Source organism: Phragmites australis, chromosome 24 (genome assembly GCF_958298935.1).
Source record: "Phragmites australis chromosome 24, lpPhrAust1.1, whole genome shotgun sequence".
NCBI classification, from domain to species: domain Eukaryota; kingdom Viridiplantae; phylum Streptophyta; class Magnoliopsida; order Poales; family Poaceae; genus Phragmites; species Phragmites australis.
The window spans coordinates 14046319-14054756 of NC_084944.1; the positions used below are offsets into that span (position 1 = coordinate 14046319).

Sequence of the window (8438 nt, forward strand, 5' to 3'; positions counted from 1 at the left end):
CATCGCAGATGGTATACCAAGAACAAATGACAAATTAGCTCCTGATCTCCCATCAAAAAGAACATATAGGCATTGCAATAGATTGTTGGGCTGCATTTATTCACTAATCAAAAACACCTAGGAATTTCAATCTCAAAAGAACATGTATAGCTAACTTCGCTCAAATTTACTCCCAAAAATCAAACCTTTCACTGATCGGGATCATCATGCCACGAGTATGTCTGACGTATCACATGGCAAATACTCATCTTCTCTTGTAGAGAATGGCTAAATCCTGATTCTTTTAAAAAAGAAGCATTCACCTGAAGAAAGGGTTGGATCATGTTCTCGTGTAGAATTCAGTATAATAGTACTGGTAAGCACGGTAAGAAATCCACAAATCTCAGAGACAACACTGCTTGCACTCTGCCCAGCTCAGCCCTAGTTGCAATCATAAAACTGAAGTTAAGTAAAAAGACAAAAGATAATTAGCATTTACATAATGCACGTGCTTAAATTGTAAGCGATGTGAACATTGCATAATAGATAGGAGAAACAACTGCAGTATTGAATGTATCCAATGCCTGGAAGTTCAACATGATGTATGAAAGGTACAAATCACCATCATAGTTATTGTTCCCTAAAACATAAATTTAATCCTTGTACCTTGTTTAGGTAAATTAATTGAATAATTATGTATGTAGCTGAAACAGTTGCAAACAACCAAGTTTGGAAATAGCCAACCTGGTTTATGCCCTCAATTGTAAGCTTGATAGCAATGCCTACCACCTTGATGCTCATTACCTACCAAAACAAAAGGCAAATAAACATTCCATAAAAAACCAAAAAGAAGTTGGTATGAAAGGCAGCCCATGGACATCATTTACCGTCAAAGATCCTATCACTGAGCAAATTCCGACATACACCACTATGTTGGTCTAGCCATAGCGGGGAGCGCAATGCAGCATCAAGACCAGTGAGATCGCCAGTGCAGAGGCCGCATAGCAAAGAAAGGCTGAATAAAGTAAGGAAAGATATTACACAATGCACATCAAAACCCAACTAATTAGTTTTAGTGACTGGTGATATTAATAAGGTATGCAGAGCAACTAATAGTCCAAGAATGCATCAGTCAAACTTTTAAATTTGATATCTTTATAAACATTTAGATCAAATGTATGGAATAATACAAGCAGATTCTCTAGTACTTAAACACCTTTTTATTAGGATGTACAGACATACCGCAATAGAAGTTTGTTTTCAAAATTGTGTTTTGTAGACGGTGTCATTGTCAATATCCAAAATGGTAATTATTTATGATATAAGGGAGTACCAGGTTACGTTGCCAAGATTCAAATCTGTGTCACTGAGCTTGTCGTCTCTTCTTTGGGCGCATGGAGGATGATCACGGTTGACCCGACTATACAGAGAACACAACCCAACACGCCCATCCGCTGCAGCTTCTCATTCAGGGTAAAATGTGCTAGAACAGCACTGTTCCACAGAGATCACCATGCATGTACATGTACAAATCAAATTCAGATCAAACCATGAACTTAAACCACCTATGACAAAATAGAAAATGATCATTCGGCAACCACAAATCCTACCTGACAATAATGCTGAGCGCACCAAACGTAGTGACCAGAACAGCTGGCGCAAACATGTAGGCCACGAAATTTGCAATCTCACCAATCAGCACTGAGAAGTTTCAAGCGTTTCAAATATTTCTGCAATATGCCGTGAAGAACGAGCTAACCTTATTAATATTTTTGCAATATATGGAATAATATGGAATAACACAAGCAGATTCTCTAGTACTTAAACACCTTTTTATTAGGATGTATAGGCATACTGCAATAGAAGTTTGTTTTCAAAATTGTGTTTTGTAGACGGTGTCATTGTCAATATCCAAAACGGTAATTATTTATGATATAAGGGAGTACCAGGTTGGAATTTATGATATAGGAATTATGCTTTTGTTTATATTTTTGGTGAATATATGAAGCACCAGCATACAGATGTAGAGCCTAGTATCACGGTAATTTCATAGTAATACCTATATTGGTTAAAAAAAGAACCCACATATGTCTAAACAAAAAAGCATAATTCCAAGAGCTCATGCCAACCCAGATGCCAACTTAGGAAGCCACACCACCTTGCCTTGTAATCCAACACCAGCATCAGCAACATGGCATTGATGCCACATAACAAGAACCAAGACAATCATACACCCAAACCTGCTAACCATAGCAATAGAATTGGGAACATAAGACATTTTGGTTAGAACAGAAGAAGAGAGGTACTATCACATTCAAATAAAAGGTAGTTGTTCTGCATGAGAATCCTTTGCTGGAACCCCGATCAAAATGACAAAAAAAATAAAGCATCTGTATGACAGACTTGTGCATGCTGTTAGTATCACGGGAGAGAGTGTTTTCCTATTGCTTTGTATGGTGTTGATAGAAAGATATGAAAATCAAGCATTTGAGAAATAAGAGTGATCGAGTGTAACTGGAGATGTAAATTAGTTTCTTTGTAATGAATAAATTAGTTCTTTCACAGTGATCATGTGGGTATAGAAAGAAATTGCTAATCTAACATATATCTGAAAAGTCAAATGAATAAAAAAGGATGCAGTCAGGAAACCACACACCATTTGAGGGGAGAACAATAACTAAAACTTACATGTAATTGTAGAATTGTGACTATAAAAGGAGTTGCAGAATCGTGACTATAAAAGCAGGGGCTCTGATGATGAACTCATCCATGGTAAAGATAAAGGAAATTTCATCTAAAAATTTAAGAGATCAGGACATGTTTGATTAGGCCGTGCTGTTTCAGAAATATTGTCATCAATATAGAACACTAACAGAAATGGGACACTAAAAGAAGTGCAAAAGTGATGCAATCCTACAAGCAAATAAGAGGGGATAGTTAATCAAAATCTATCAACATAGACGGGGGAGAATGAATCAAGAGCAAATAACAAGATTAGAGTAAGAGACCTGCAGTGTTGTTGAGGTGAATTGGCATGGCGTCAAGGAAGGCCGGCACTGCCTGGGGTCAGTTTAAGTAGCGAGGTTGTAGACATGGGAGCTCCAACCATTACATTGCATGAATTTTTGTACATGCACGTAGATGTACTCCACATCCATTACATTGCATGAAAGCCACGTATTTAAAAATAAAACAATGTGTAAACGGTACAATAGTCATAATAAGCAAAATAAACAGTAAACAGTACAATAGTCATAAGCAAAAATAATAGTACAACTTATATCTCATTCCGAAACAATACACTATCTAATACGTTTAACAAATTCTCGTACAACTTCAGGGATGTTGTCTTTAGATTCATTCCCATTGTATTTCAGCAGGATCAACCAAAAACTTCTTCCTTAGTTCGTGCACATCCTGTAAACGCATTATATTTCATTGTAATTGTTAGAATAAGTGCGTAACCAGATGGCCAATTGCTTAATGTAAACCACAATGCTGTTGAGAACACTCACAGTGCAAATCGGTGGTTGTAGTTGTTTACCATTCCACGCGTGTATGAAGTTAATAAAAAAAAACCCGAGTCAAACCTGCACTAAAAATTGTTACATCTACATGAATAATCTAATTGATAGAACCAATGTTGTAAGAAATTTACCAATCTTTTGTCTTTAGAACACAAATTGGTAGTATACGACGCCAATCACATATGTCGTCAATCCACGAGGGGTTTGCTACTTCCAGAGCTAGATTCAATTTATTGGAAATTTTAAGAGTTTTCAACAGATAGAAGCATATGGGTTCATGTCCTTTAAACCAATCCGGTATAGGCAGTGGGTCTAATGTCGATACACTTCTAGCCACCATGTCGAATGCAAATAGTATGAAATGTCCGTGCTGACATGTCGGCAATAGAATCTGCAAACAATAGTCACTACTATTAGGATAAACTAAACCACAACACAGATAAACAACGAAACAAAACATACCAACTTACACGTACCAACTTGCACTGTGAAATATTATACTCCATCCCAGGCCACGTGTCAAACGTTTTTGCCAATAAATGGACATCAAGCTTCCTTTGATATTTCGGATGTCGTCCAAAGTCACACAACAACTGTGATAATAAAGAGAGCTCGTAAGATTATGCGCAAACAGAATGATTACATGAATATAATATATTGTACCCAGAACTGTAGGTCCATGTAGTGATATTGTTTGTCCATTAACAGGTTGATCTCGTCACAAGCGAACATCCTCACACCCATATTGAAACAATTCTTGTCCATAGGCTTTTGCACATCCATTATTTCTTGGACTTTTTTTAGGCTTAAGCTAATCGGTTGAGGCTTAGAGCTCCGAATCTATTCTTTCCTATGAAGCAATATATTGCATTAGGTTCAATAATATATTAGAATAATGTATATATGCAATACATATTATATGGAATTAGATAGACGTACTCCAAAGTCTCAGCATGGTCTATAGACATGATAAATTTGCAAAGCTCGCCTACTAACTCAGATGCATTTGTCGGTATGATGGCAATGGGAAGAACATATAGTGACGATTGATCTTCAGTTTGATGTGATGTCTTCGAAAATTTGCCACGCTTGGCAGCACTCTCTACAATCACAACATCATTTGAATTTTTTTCTTCTTTGCTGTCATGTTTGGAATATGAACATGCTTTCCTGGTGTTTAGATTCGAGTCCAACAAAATTGCTGCTAGTTTTAGTCTGAAATTCGTCATATCACACTACAAAATTGTAATTAAAATTAATCGGTTATTTGAATATAATATAATATTTAAACATGTCGCAAACCTTTATGATCAAGCTTAAAATACCTGACTCACACTATGAGATAGTGTATCTCCTGTCCAATACTTCATGAAGTTTAGCATGAATAGACCACAAGAGACACCACAGTATTGCAGAAACTTCATACAGTTACTTATTTAATTTAATCAAACAATGAAAGGTAATTATTTCAGCAAGCAACAATGCTTTAGTGTACCCGTCAGTCTGCATTGCATCTGAGAATTTCTCTATAATAGACCATGTTCCAACCTTGAGGTCCTGCCACTTGTGGTCTTTAAGCTCTTTCAACTGTGATACAATATTTATTTATTTATCCAATCCACTTATCTGTTAAATAGAAATTGTAGCATCATAGGTAATATAAAAAAGTCTTCTTAAATCTAATGAAAAAAAAGTATCGAACTTGTAAATTCTCACAGTAAGAGTGAGGTCGTTGCGATCCATTGTAGACCCTAGCGAGTCGAGGATATGTATCTCACATCTTTTGGCGTTCACAACTGCTAGATACCAATGGTATCATGAGATGTTAATTGGAATAAATACCTAAAGCAAATATTTGTCATAAGCATTGGACATAGATATATTAATATATAAATATATAATTGACGAATATGGTGTTGATTGTTACCATGTCATACTCCAGATAATTATCCACCCTTTTTTCGATGGTGTCATGGCTAGGATCTATTTTATCCATCGTAAGCTTGCTATCATGCTTTAGAATGCTAGAAATGTAAGTATTCTCTAGGAAAACTTTTCCACCAGCCCTATAATGTAGATGCTCTTTAGCCCTTATACAATGGATATATGCGCTTATGACCTGTAGTTACAAGTTATAAATTACGATTAAATTATAGGGTCATGTTATATAACTGATTTATGCAGGTGTACTTACTTCATCATTTAAGAATTCATTAGGCTGTAGAAGGCATTCGAAATGGAACTTGTCTACGAATGCATCATCGATGTCCACAAGTATTCTATTATCAGGTGATGATTTGATGGATTCGACAATGGCAATATCTTCTTCAGTACAAATATAATCTGTAACAAAACAGATGAATAAGAGACTAATATAGCTAAAGAGAAAGAATAATAAATGTAGTGGAAGTATGTACCTTGTGGGGCAACTCTAGTTGTATGCGCCTTCTTTGATTTGTTATGTCGTGATTTAACTTTCGATAGTGTACAACTCAATGTGTTATTGGTCCCTTCCAATATCTGAACATCGGGGCTTATACCAGCTGATTCTTTCTGATCCTCAAAAGAATCCATCTGTACACACATGCATGTTGAAGGTTTATTATTACGATGTAAAAAATAGTGTGCCATAGCTAGCTGTGTCAAATGGAGATGGAGCAAGGAGAGCACTTGCGATCGAACTTGGATGGTGAAGGGGTACTCAAGGCATAGGTGAGCCACAGTCTTAGGCCGGGTTTGGCACAAGACACATTGAGATTGGTGTGGTCACTCTTTAATGGCAAGGTTATCTACCGTGAGAATTTTATTTTAAAATCAATATCCATGCAAAGAATTTAATGTTCCATGTGAAAGACACTAATGAGCCCTTGAATTATGCTAGATAGGCTATTTGTCATTCACCTCTAAGTGATAATGTCAGAATATTCAGAGAGAGATTAAAGTGTTGAAGTTGTGACCACAAATCTACTAACTCAGCAATATAGTTAGGTGTTGTTATTTTTTTATGTACTATTTTAATCCATGTCATTAGCCAGTTCTGTACTACCGAGCTGTTTTTTCCTCTTGATGAGGTGGTACAATAGTGGTACAATGGATTTTAGCGTTGCACCATGAAACCATCTGTCTTGCAAAAATTTGATCTTGTTATCATCACCGGATTCAAACACAGGACAACCGGTAAAAAAACAGGACAAACCCATCTTGCTTCCCAGACATGCAAAGCAGATGCTCAACTCAAAAAGAGCCTCCAGCTCCGGTAAAAGAAACGGCAATGAAATGCAAGACTCCCAATCTACCAGCGGCTCTGCAATAAAGGGACCAGCGCCAGCCCAACATCCCATTACTTCAGGACTCCAGGAGGCGTGAACACCGTGACGGCAATAAATAGGATACGGACAAGGAGCCATAACCATCCATCCAATCATTCAACACAACCGTAGCTGGAGCGGTTAGCACAGGTGTACCGTAACGGAAAAGCACGTGGGGAAATTAAAGGCTTAAGCACAATCCATGACAGCCGTATCGATTACTGAATATTGAGAGAGAAAGCGAGAAAGAGAGACAGAACCAAAAACAATTTTTATAGAATTAATTCTGTAAAAGACATCCTATTTATGATCATATATATTCATTCTCTTTAGATAAAAATAAATAATATAAATAAAATATTATGAAAATCTTTCTAAGCAGAGTATATAAAATTAGCTTACCGGAGCCGGTCCTGCAGAAAGCTTTCACCATACGGCAAACAACAAGTACGTGCCTGCCTGCCTCCACGCGTGAACAGTATTCCAGGAGTGGGTTCTCTCCTCACTGTCACAGCTCACAAAAGGCCACGTCTAGCTGCATTGTGAAGTTAAACAGATCCAACAAACAAAAGGGCCTCATTACAAACAAAGATCCAGTGAGTGCATGACCACATCTCATTTCAAGCTATCAACGGGTGTGTTTTTCAGTTGTCAAAAGGCAGCCTCATCTGAAACCACTAAACTTACAATTCAGAATGAAAAACACATGATAAAAATTTAGATTACAGTCTGAAATTAAGACCAAAGAAAACTCACTTACTGCAGGCTAAGTAGCACAAAAGCACACATCAAATTGGTATTAAAAAAACAAAATATGATAAACCTATTACATACTTGAACCTCGTAGAAAATTATGAATTGTGATCAATTGGTTGCACGCGTCAATGTTCAGAAGCCAACACTAATCTGAATGGAAGCATAAAGGAATACTAGATAGCATAAAGGAATAAGTAATTAGAGAATACTGGATAGCATAAAGGAATAAGCCAACACTAATTATTCGTACTTAGAGAATACTGGATAGCATAAAGGAAAGTAATCATGCACATGCGACATGCACGCACAATTTTTATACATCTACAGTTTCTGATATGGTTTTAGATATCAAGAATAAAAATAAACGATATAGCAAATAATATATGTTATTTTCTCAAAACAAAATTAATAAATAGATAGTCACATGCAAATATAATATCATAACTAATTTATCTTTGAAAACAACTAATTCAATATAAAGCCATTAAGTCCACGACATTACAAATTATTAATGTATTGTTAAGTCATCGCTCACAAAACTAAAAATCCATAATGATATAGAACATAATCACATTAGTCAATGAAATTTTTTTGGATGTGTTCAATGATATTTCAGAGCAAGAAATTGTGAGTAACTATTGGCAACATAAGAACATAATCACATTAGTTAATATGCAAGTGCTTGAATTAGCCTAGCTTTCATATATAATAGATAGTACAGTGGCCTTACAGTAGCAGCTTACAGAAGTTAGATTAGGCTACTGAACTATTTATGTTTGTTTATGATTTAACATCTACCCAAGTGATGCCCTTATTCCACAAGATCCATGAAAGTATGAAACAATTTCCACACTACTCCATTTGACAA

The 8438-nt window shown here is 36.1% G+C and overlaps 1 pseudogene; it reads right to left on the reverse strand.

Annotated features, from left to right (window-relative positions):
* Nucleotides 1–491: 491 nt before the first annotated feature.
* On the reverse strand, nucleotides 492–3015 carry LOC133907198 (probable magnesium transporter NIPA6; annotated as a pseudogene).
* Between the last annotated feature and the right edge of the window lie 5423 nt (nucleotides 3016–8438).